This window comes from Syzygium oleosum, unplaced genomic scaffold, assembly GCF_021117445.2.
Source record: "Syzygium oleosum isolate NSW1041296 unplaced genomic scaffold, Sole_v2.1 Sole_v2.49, whole genome shotgun sequence".
Lineage (NCBI taxonomy): Eukaryota > Viridiplantae > Streptophyta > Magnoliopsida > Myrtales > Myrtaceae > Syzygium > Syzygium oleosum.
The window spans coordinates 544,616-556,032 of record NW_026607533.1 but is presented as its reverse complement, the minus strand read 5'-3'; the positions used below and the strand labels follow the sequence as shown (position 1 = coordinate 556,032).

Sequence of the window (11,417 nt, the reverse complement as noted above, 5' to 3'; positions counted from 1 at the left end):
GAATTTTGCTACGAAAAATTAGCGATGAATTGTGCAACGAATAATTAGCGACGAATTTTGCCACGGATACAGTTCATGGCTAATTAGCGACGAATTTTGCCATGAATATTTTTCGTCGCAATTTAATGACGAAAATTGAAATTTTTTGTCGCTAAATTTTGCGACGCCAAATTGGCGATGAAATTTTTTTCGTCGCAAATTCGTTTAGCGATGAATTTTTTCATTTTTTTGTGATAAAATTCGTCGCTAAAACCTACTTTTTTTTAGTGCAGCGAAAGTGACAAAGACGGTTTCGTAAAATTGAAAAAATTGAAAAATTAGAGAGAAAAGGGGAGGGAAACTGTAATTGCGGCGGTTGGGTGGGCACCCAGGCACAGCAAGATTCCAGCGTCTGTTGTCCGGCTTAGGAAGAGAGAGAGAGAGAGAGAGCTTGGGCAAGGGCCAGCCTCCAGACAGTTTTGGGTGACGGTGGAGACCCTTATCGCATTCCACATCGGCAACTGCGGCCGCCCTCGCAGATGTCACAACCCTTGCCTAGACGCTTAGACACCATTCACAGAAACAAATGCACGAGTGAATATATATAGCGAACATCGCGTTGCTGTTGGGATTATGCTGCTACAGTTTGGCCCAGAACATCACATTGCTTTAATTTATGAACTGGGGCCTTTTTTCAAATATCAACTTTCATTAAACAACCAATATTAAATCATCATTTTGACTTACCGTGATTTGGCAAGCAACAGCAATGAGCACCTACAATTTTCATGTGGTTTTGTTATTAGATCTATCAGATTGGTGTTGGAGTTGGCGAATACTTCGGGGACCCTTGTTTCTCACACCGGGTACGCCCACGTGAGCTTAGGGAAACTGAAGTGTTGTCCGACGACATGTGACCCATGCGTGCGGAATGCGGGGGTTCGGGGGCAGCGCCCCCGACACGGGTGCCCCGCTGCCCGGTCAGCGGGCGGGGGTTCGGGGGCAGCGCCCCCCGACGGGGGTTCCGCTGCCCGGTCAGCGGACGGCTGCCCCGCTCGCCGGTGAGCGGGCGGGGGCTCGGGGGCAGCGCCCCCGAAACCTCAACGGGTTTGGGCTGGCCCGTATAGTGCGAGATTAAGAGATTTCATATAGGTTTAGGTTTTGGGCCCGTTTGGGGCATATATATATTTTGCTCGTTTTTCTGATCATTGTAACGAGTTGAGTGGCTGTAAACCGAAAACATAGTGAAATCTCTTTGCAGGACGTAGCCCTAATCGAGGGTGAACCTGGGTAAATTCGTGCATCGTCTATTTTCTCTGTTTTCTGCGTGATCGTTCTGTTTCGGTTCTCGATACGTCCCTTCAATTGGGACGGGAGAGGACATTGGCGAGCGTGAGGAGATTGCTGATGCCCTCGACGGCGAGGACCGGCGTCGGCAAATGGCCGAGGAAGGAAGTGCGCCTCAGTGGACAGCGTGAAAAGGGTGCGAGATATCGTGAGGTCGCACAAGATCGGGGCCTTCTTTTTCCGCACCATAAAGACTTACTATTGTGAAAAAATATGTTGGTAGGAAAAGGAATCGGAATGTAGTCGGACTATGAGGCGTGTAATCACTCTCTTTTATGATCAATTTGCCCCACGAAGTTGCTATAGATTACTGGCAAATTCCCTTCAGGATACAATAAAGTCACAGCGAGAATACTGAATAGCAATTCAGTAAATCTCCTAAAACTTTCTGCGAAACGATTGAGAAAATGGATTTTTCATTTTTTCTCTTAAAGAAGACGAAAATGAAGGGAGCTCTGTTCTTCTTTCAATCGAACAGAATTGTCCAATATATATAAGCAAACAGAACACACCTCTTGATGTCTAACTACCAATATGGACACACCTATTCATGTCCGAAAAGTTGCAATTCAAACATAACCTTTTGTGTGCGAAAACCGCCATTCGAATACAATCGTTCGTATCCAAAAAGTTGCAATTCGGACACAACTTTTCAAGCATGAAAAATGTAAATTTTGGACACACCTTTTCATGTCCCAAAATGGACAGTTTTGTTCGAACAGACACAACCTTCCAAAGGTTGTAAGAGAGCCTAATTACCGTTAGGCAAAAAATAAAAATTCGAAATTAAATTATTAAAAAATAACCGCAACTCTATTGTGAACAGTCACACAACTTCAATATATAGAACAAAACATTTATTTTATAATAATAAATTTGAAATTTAATAAAATAAATAAAATAAAAATAGATTGTTGATTAAGACTTATTTTGGTCTGTGGTGCACGTTAAAATCACGCACCCGCATGCGGGTATTATGGGGTCTAGCTTATTCACCCATTTTCTCCATTTATATTAAAGGATAATACCTTAACTTATAAATAAATCAAAACTTTCATTTCTTTCCTACGTGAGACAAGGAAATAGCCTTTTTTGTTTGTTTTACAAACAAACACCAACACTTACTCAAGCTGCGTTGCTTCCTCGCGTGAGTATGTTTGTCTCAGCCAAGGATTGGCAGCGGCTGCTCCGCCTAAACCAGACTAGGGACGTTGGAGCCTTGCCAGTGGCTGCGTGGCGCTGCCATCACCACCGCAGTCTCCCCTTCCCCTTCACGAGGATGCGAAGCTCCCGAGCTGGCTGGTGGGGAGGCTGATGAAGGGGTGAAGACGGCGACAGAGGTGATGCAGAGCGAAGAAGATGGAGGAGTGAGGGCGTAGGTCGAAAAGGAAGATGAAGGAAAAGAAAATGAAAAGAAAAGGAGAGAAAAGAAGAAAGAAAAGAAGAAAGAATGAAAAAATGAATTTGGACAAAAATGCCTCTGTTATTGAAGTATTGAAACTTTCTATCTCAATGATTCCAAAAGCACGAGTGTATTGAAAAAGTTGGTACACGATGGTGCCTCTCGTCTTCGTGTATGTGAGTCATCAGCTATGAGATTCATATTATGCGAGCAATGTGATTAGTTGGGTAATCACATTAATTGTGTGATTGACACATAACATACTTTCTCATAATTGGGGCTCACAAACCCGCAAAAACTGATCGTTCGATACACGATATTGAGCTTTTGAGGTTGCCAAGTAGCGTTCTAGCAAAACATAAATTAAATTACGGATAGATTTGTCAATAATTACTAAACTTTGATATGTGATAATAATTGGTAGGAAGGATGATTCTAGTAACTATTGAAAAGCTAGTGGAATATGTGAATAGCTGGTTTTAAAGTTGCACTCGAGTTGTGTCGTACCAAAGTAAATTCTTACTGGTGGCGATCAAAGTTGAACAGTATGATGGCGGTGGAGCAACCAAAAAGTTAACCACATTCGTAGCTTCATATTTACCAAAGCTAGCTCCAAAAGGACTAATTGAATCTGTAAGCCTCTTTGCTTGTATGGTAGGCAACCTAGATCCTTTGGAGACAGGTTAAAGCAGATAATAGGATCAGTTAAAGGGACTCAAAGCAAAAAAGAAACCATGTACGAGGATTTATTGAGCAACAAGTTTAGCCCTTTAATGCAATATAAAATGGCTGCTTTGTTTCGTCTTTCGTGGGCCAAACAAGTTTGTCTGCCTTCGGTATCGCCTCTAGATCTTGGAGAAAGACGTTTTAACATTGGAAGGTATGTCTTTTTCAAAATGATTAATATTTCCTTTCCTTTTTCTTTTTGCTAATTGTCTAATATTTCCTTTGCTAATTCTAATTGTCTTCAATGTTGATGCTCGATCACACACTTTTTAATGTATTATTTCTTAATTGGTTCACTTTACTCAATGATGTCATTAGTATATCAATAGTATATTCTTGTTTCCTACTGCATTTGGACTACCATTCTTTCTCAAGTTAGCTCAAAGTGTCCTTTCTTGTCACTCCTTTTTGCCTCCGCACCCCACTGGTTGACCGTGGTAATTTTAGTTTGCACTTCGCACGACATCGCCCATGATCGGCTATATATGCATTCTCCAGCCGAAAAAGTCGATTCTCGGAGCAACCAATCTCCGGCCCAACGAAACAGGACAAAATAAAGGACCTGCTAAACACGCGCCTAGTGGTGATGGCAACACCAGTGACCACCATGGCCGGGCAGCTCCTCTCTTTCACGAAGAGACTTTTTTTTAGGGCGAACCTATAATTTACGCTTTGATTCATTTTTTTGAGGATTTTTTGTATGCAAGCACTCATTATTTTGCACATTTAAAGTGGAACACCTTATCGATCTCTTTTTGTAGAGTAGGTACCTCCGGCCGAACCACCACGCAAACCCATGGTGTCTTATTAATTTCTTGCACTTAAATGCTCATAACGAATCTTTTGTATTTGTTCACGCTTCCGTGATTTTGTGCAACAATTTTAAAATTAGAAAACTTCATGTTCGGATCCATATAAAATTTTGTAGGACCATAATAACTATTATAAAAGCTTAAATGCGTTGCTTCGTATTTAGTTTTATATTTCGGTCTTCTTACACAACCTTTGTTCCTTTGCAATAACTACATTACTTGCATAGCTTGGGCTCGATGGACGTAAAGCTATCTATAGGAGAGGAGGAGGTTGGGATGGACGCCTCGATCCAGGAGTTGGTCCAGAAGGATGAAGGAGGAGCTTCCCTGAATATGTTAGACGATGGAATGGATTCTATGAAGGAAGAAAAAACTGCGCGAACTGCGGAGCAGCAAGGTCCAGCAGAAGTGTACGCAGCCGCTAGAAAATTGGCCGATGTCATCAAAGGCGCCAATGTCGAAGATATCATTTCCACAACCGAAACGCTTGCCCATCAAACTCATTCGTCTGCCATTTTCAATTTCCGGGGGCTATTGAGGGGTTCACTGCTCCACATTGCAGCAGCCACCGGCAAGAGCAACATCCTGAGGCTCCTGCTTGATCATGTCGATGCCCACCTCATAGCCGCCGAAGATGATTGGGGAAATACCCCTCTCCACATCGCCACTAAGGCCAAGGCATTAGGAGTCGCCGGTATGTTGATTCACCGGGCAAGAGATCTCCCCAACGTCGAGACCATACTGAGGATAAAGAACAAAAATGGAAACACGGCTTTGCACGAGGCCGTGCTTACTTGTGATGTCGAAATGGTGCGCTTTCTGTTGAACGAAGATTTGGAGCCCGTGTACTGGCAGAACGCGGGTCAGAAATCTCCCTGTACTTGGCCATCGAGACCAACGACTCCGCAATACATGACCTTTTATTTTCGCTCTCGTTGGAACCAGCAAGGATACAAGGCTTGCCGCCCATTCATGGTGCCATTATGCGTTCCAACAAGGGTACGTACCTAAATCTGCTTATGGGAAAAATATTTATCTATGTGTAGACTGACCTGTCCTAAATCTGTGCAATAACTTTTTGCGCTTACCCGAACCCGTTACCGGTTTTTACTTAATATTCCCTACCCCGCTTATTAAAGTAGTTGTATCCCCATCGGTTAGCCACATAATAAACAAATTATTCACATTAGAACGTAATAGATCAGCTTAAGTAATACAAATACAACCATTTCAATAAAAACTCGTGTGTTGTTGATCTTTGATTAGAAAAACTATGAATTGCAAATATTTAAGATCGACGACCATAAAAAATCTGGAATCTAACAATGACAAAGGAGAGTTATAGATTTGAAATGAGGATAGATACTGTTAGATTACAATTAATTTTGTTTAACGGTTCACAAAATAATATACTTAGCTTTCTAACTGAGTAATCTAGTTCGATAAATGATTTATCATTTTTTTGTAATAGACTGACATGTTTCTATCAATTATTGGGATAATGAACTAACATGCCATTATTGGGATGACAACATGAATGGTTCCTAAACTTTTCTTCAATTTTCAATATGGTCCATGGAATTCTTTTTTTTGCAATTTAGTCCTTAAATTTTCAAAGTTCCACTCAATATAATGCTTTCATTAAAAAGTTCTGACACCATTACATAATGTGACCATAATTTCTATTTACTTGACTTTGATAGATATGGGGCATCCATGTAGTTTGCATGTGGCTTTTACGTTATCTCTCTCTCTAACATGTTCATACACTTAATCGAAGGGCAACATTAAGCGAATTTTTGAAAGTTCAGGAATTAGATTGAACCGAAAAAATTCAGGGACTATATTGAACATTGAAGAAAAGTTCAATTACCACTAATGTCATTTCCGTTTGATTATTGGATAAGAGTCGGGCAAATTTTTGTCGGGCCATATATATTTTTTGAGTGATCAATTAACCCATAGGTGAACATATACACACAAACATGACTTCACCACAAAAAATAATTATGCATTTCTAGATTATTGGAATTCGCACAGTATGTAGTGTTTCTTTGGCTATATTGATAACATTCACCAAGTAATGCATGTTGATACTAACCTTGCAGTCTCTTTTGTTCTAAGCATGTAATTATGTATTTACGCTATCGACTCGCATTTTCATTTTGGACATGCATTAGAAATTCAAATATGTATATATAGAACGTCCTCCTGCATAGTATATCCCCACATAAGATGTCATGACTTCAAACATAGAACTTAAATGTTACTAGTGAATCATTAGGTGCAGACTATTTCCATAGAAATTGTGCGTATTGTTGAGTATCGATATGCAAAATCAGACATAAATATGTGTATTTGATTTTGAGAATGAAGTTATCACATATCATACAAAACTTAAATGATCAGGAGTGAGAAAGTACTAAGGGAATTGCAAGGTATGGGATTCAAAAGTTAAGTTGTTGTTGAATTTTAACATAAAGTTATTCTTGTTTAACAAAATTCAAGGATCTACGCATTTGTCCACATCAATGTACTTTAAATATAATTTCTTTTAGGGTTAATACCACGACAAACTCTAAACTGATATACCTGTGACAAATTTACCCCAAACTAATTTTTGGATCACTAAAAATCCTAAACTGGTACACACGTGAAAAATTTATCCTCCATTAGCTTCCGTCAAATTTGCCGTTAAATTGCTGAGTTGGACGACATGTAGCAGTTGACATGGCAAGTCCACGTGGAAATCTATGGGTTAATACCACGAAAAAGGTACATCTGTGACAAATTTAACCAAAACTCTTACACTTATGATAAAAGTACCTAAAATTAATTTTTGGATCACCGAAAACCCCAAATTGAAACACGCGTGACACATTTACCCTTCATTAACTTCCGTCAAATTTTACCGTTAAATTTAGCGAGAACTCTAGATCGTCTTCCTCTTCATTGAGTCCTTCACCATCGTCTTTGTCTAAGGTCGTGGAAATTGTGAACACCATTTAGCGAGAATTCTTCAGTGACACTTTTAGTAATTCTAGTAGTACTCTTGACAAAATGGCTCGACCAAGTACCAAAGTACTCTTAATTTGTGACTTATAAACTCTACGTTTTTCAAACTTAGAACGAGATTCTGGTCACAAAATTTACTTTGTTTTACTCAAAAGTTTTGGTAAATACATAATTTCTTAATTGAGCTGAACAAGTGTCGTAGACCTTTACGAAGAAGATGACGTTCAGTCTAAAGATGGTGGAAGAATTTTAATGGGGATTTCGGTACGGTGCCGCGGAGGCTATTGCGATGTCCTTGACAATAGAATAAGTTTCCTTGATACTTGCTAGAATTTGACGAACATAATATGAAAAGATCATTTTCCTTTTCTTGATCTTGCTCTAGCTTACATTATATTTGCCGATTCTATATATACTTCCTGGTGTGGAAATGCCATTTAAATTGCTATGTCATTTAGTAAGATTTTTATAGCAAAATCTTAGTGCATGTGGATGTCATTAACTAGTTTCAGCATTGCAATCTGATCTGACATAGGCGACTATCAATCTCGCTAGTGATTAAGGTTCCGTCGAAGATGTCCTTATCCTGAAATGGGTAAAAAAAAGTATCAAAACCATTTAAGCCCCAACCACCTAGAATGTTAATGCGGATGTGGTCCTTAATTTGGAGCTCCTGATCTCAGATTTAGTCGCCAAGACGATACTCGAGAAGAATGCGAAGCTATTTGCAATGACCGACTCCAGAGGCAGTAATGTATTCCATTTAGCAGCTTACAAAAGGCAGTCCCAAGTTTTCAAACACTTAGGACCGAAAACTGAACATTTGGCCCGACAATGGGATATGAATGAGGATCTTCCCATTCATATTGCAAGCAAAATGGGTAATGTTAACCAAATCAAGAAGCTACATCCGGTATCACGGTTCCTAAATGGGAAAGGGCAAACTGTTCTTCATGGCGCAGCAAAATATGGGAGAGCTTCAACAGTGAGATATATACTTGGACATCGAGAATTGGAGGAGCAGATAAATGCAATAGATCATGATGGAAATACGCCCCTGCATTTGGCTGCAATGTATTCACAACCCGCTGCTTTGATTGCTCTTTTGCGGGATGAAAGAATTCAACTCGCTGTTTCCAACAACGAGTGTCTGACTGCTTTCGACATTGCTCGACAATGCAGGGCAGGGGAGATTACGATTCGGAAGGTAGGTAACACGAACAGTCACTATTTTATTTATTAACGTACTAGAGATTTCGTAGACTAATACATTAATTAAGGCAGATCTTGTATTCAAATCATTATGTCTCTCGGATTAATGCTCTACAAGTCTCTAATTTAGTCTTGAGAAGAGGTAGTTAATTCTTCTAAAAGAGCAGACACTGCATCTTTAGAAGTAAAAATTTTCAGAGGTCATTCCCATTATCAATATGCTAAAACTTTGTTCTTTTTTCCTTTTTATATGCTTCCGATCTCAGCAATTGGCATGGCTGGCGTTGGCTTGCTCGTGCATTGGGAAAGTTTCACCTGTAAGCGAAGACTCATTCATATTCAGGCCGGAAGCTCGAGAGATAGAGTTTGCAGGATTAGTCCGCTCACGAAAAAAGATGCCAAAAAGGAAAATCGTCAACGATTACATCGACTCCCGTATGTTGGTGGCTACGCTGGTGGCTACTGTGACTTTCGCAGCTGGTTTTGCAGTTCCTGGAGGATTTAACGGCTCAGACACAGCCTTCTCAAATGACCGAGGCATGGCAACGATGCTGGACAATAAAATGTTCCAGGCTTTCGTGATTTGCAACACCATCGCGATGTTTTGCTCAATGACCGCGGTCGTCAACCTCATCTGGATGCGGTCAAGCGATGTCCACATTGCGATAACTGCATATGAGAGCACAACGCTAAAGCTAAAAATTGCAATCCCGGCGATGTCTGCCGCGTTCTTAACTGGTGCCACCTTGACTGTTGGCAAACTCCCTTGGCTTGCTAACACCATATTTTATTTGGGACTCATTTTCGTCCTCATTATCTCCGGAACTAAATTCTTAGAGCACCCTCCCTCCTTTATGATCCACGGTCGTCCTATCCCCGGTCATCCTATCCGTCGTCTGACATTCTGGTTTATTCTCGCTTACATTTATTTGTGGAGAGTTGGGACACACATTTATGATGACACGGAAGATGACGGAACGGCGAGCAAGACCTCCGCAAGTCGGCCTGCGGATGGTGCTGGTGAATTGAAGACCGATGACAGACCAAAAAAAACAAAAACATTGAAGACCGATGAATAGGCGACAGCGGAATGTAGGGATGCGCCACATCTAAGATGATTGGACGGATATGCAGATATAATATAAATTTTCCTTGGTGTATGCGGCTCATTGGACGGATGCTTTCCCATTATGTCAGATCTAAGATGATTGTTTAAGTATTTAAACTAAACAACGTCTTCCTCTAAGAACTTGTTGGATATAATTTCACCTAATTTCACTGTTATTAGAGCTGAAGTTCTGGGTTCAAACCTTTTCAGGTCCTATTAGCCTCATCTATTATATGTTCTCATGTTTTATTCTTAGAGCAAAGTTGAGTCTACGAGTGAAGATGAGTATTAAAGTATTTGAATTAAAATTTCGCATTCGTCTGATAATTTAAGTTTTTAGAACATTTGATTATAACTCCCTGAAAATTCATAGTGACACACATGTTGTGTCATTTAAATGAATGAATGGCTCATTTCATCCGTTTCATCACGCTTAAATCAAATTGTTAGCTTTGAACATGTTGTTACTTGTGGGTTTATGACATTACTCGTCTAGAGTGGCCATGGACTATTTACCCTACACCAGTCCAATTTACGGCACTTTCGAGTCACGACATCCTAGGCACTCACCTACATGTCTTGTGTGTAAATAAATTAATTCTTATCACCTACTCTCCGAGTCGAGTGTTGGGTGAAGAAAACCAGGAAAAAAAACATTCCCTTCACTCCTCACAAAAAACTCAAATTTCACCCTAACTCTTTACACCCGTTTCATTTCCCCACTTCTCTCCTAGGCGGCCAATTTCTATGCATGCAAATGAGTTGGGTGTTTGATTCGTGTTGAAGTATAATCTAGTGAGCAGCGGACGCAGAAATCTAGTCAAGAGACGAGATAAAAAGGAATTGCAAAACCTAACTCAAGGAGAATTGTGGAAAAGTAACTAGATAGGTGATTTTCCTCCTCTGATCTCTGCTTTTATTTCAATGCTAGTTGGTATTGACATGTAGAAATAGAACTCTAAAGTGATTCTAGACCGATTTATTCGACAATAAACGTAAATAATTACAAAAAAAAAATATTATAAACATGTTGTATGGATGTCAATTCAATTATAAACTTTTCAAATTGGTTAATTCAATCTTAAACCTTTTGACGATTTACTAATATAGTCCTTCCGAATATTATCTTGAATTGAACAAGGTTAGGTACCGAAAGAGCATTAGTTACATAACTAGTGTAATCAAATCTCCAAACTCATTTAAATCTCTGGTTCATAGGAGTAAGGCGATTCTCCCGTTGCCTTACTTGGATTTATAATCTACTCATCCTAAACTGATTAGTGGCGACTCTAAGATAAAATTGATTTGCACGTTCAAAACTTGAAATTTTAAGTCGCGAGTTGATATGGGCTTGGGAGAACCCGAGTTAAGTCCTAGGTTTAGACTTAGCAATCCATTAGCCTCTTACACCACCCTGTGGCCCCCATCAGGGCCGCTTGCGGGGAGGTCGTGACATTGACACATATCATACTTTCTCTGATTGGGGCTCACAGACCTGCAAAAAATGATTTTTCGATACACGATATTGTGCTTTTGAGGTTGGCAAGTAGCGTTCTAGCGATACGTAAATTAAATCACAGACTGACTTGTCAATAATTACTGAACTTTGATACGTGATAATAATCAGTACGAAGGATGATCCTAGTAACTATTGAAAACCAGTGGAATATGTAAATAGCTGGTTTTAAGTTACACCTGAGTTGTGTTATACCAAAGTAAATCGGTGGCAATCAAAGCTGAACGGTATGATGGCGGTGGAGCAACCAAAAAGTTACCACATTCGTAGCTTCATATTTACCAAAGCTTGCTCCAAAAG

The 11,417-nt window shown here is 40.0% G+C and overlaps 1 pseudogene; it reads left to right on the top strand.

The window, feature by feature from the left end:
• Positions 1-4,476: 4,476 nt before the first annotated feature.
• On the top strand, positions 4,477-9,595 carry LOC115693828 (protein ACCELERATED CELL DEATH 6-like; annotated as a pseudogene).
• The last annotated feature ends 1,822 nt before the right edge of the window (positions 9,596-11,417 follow it).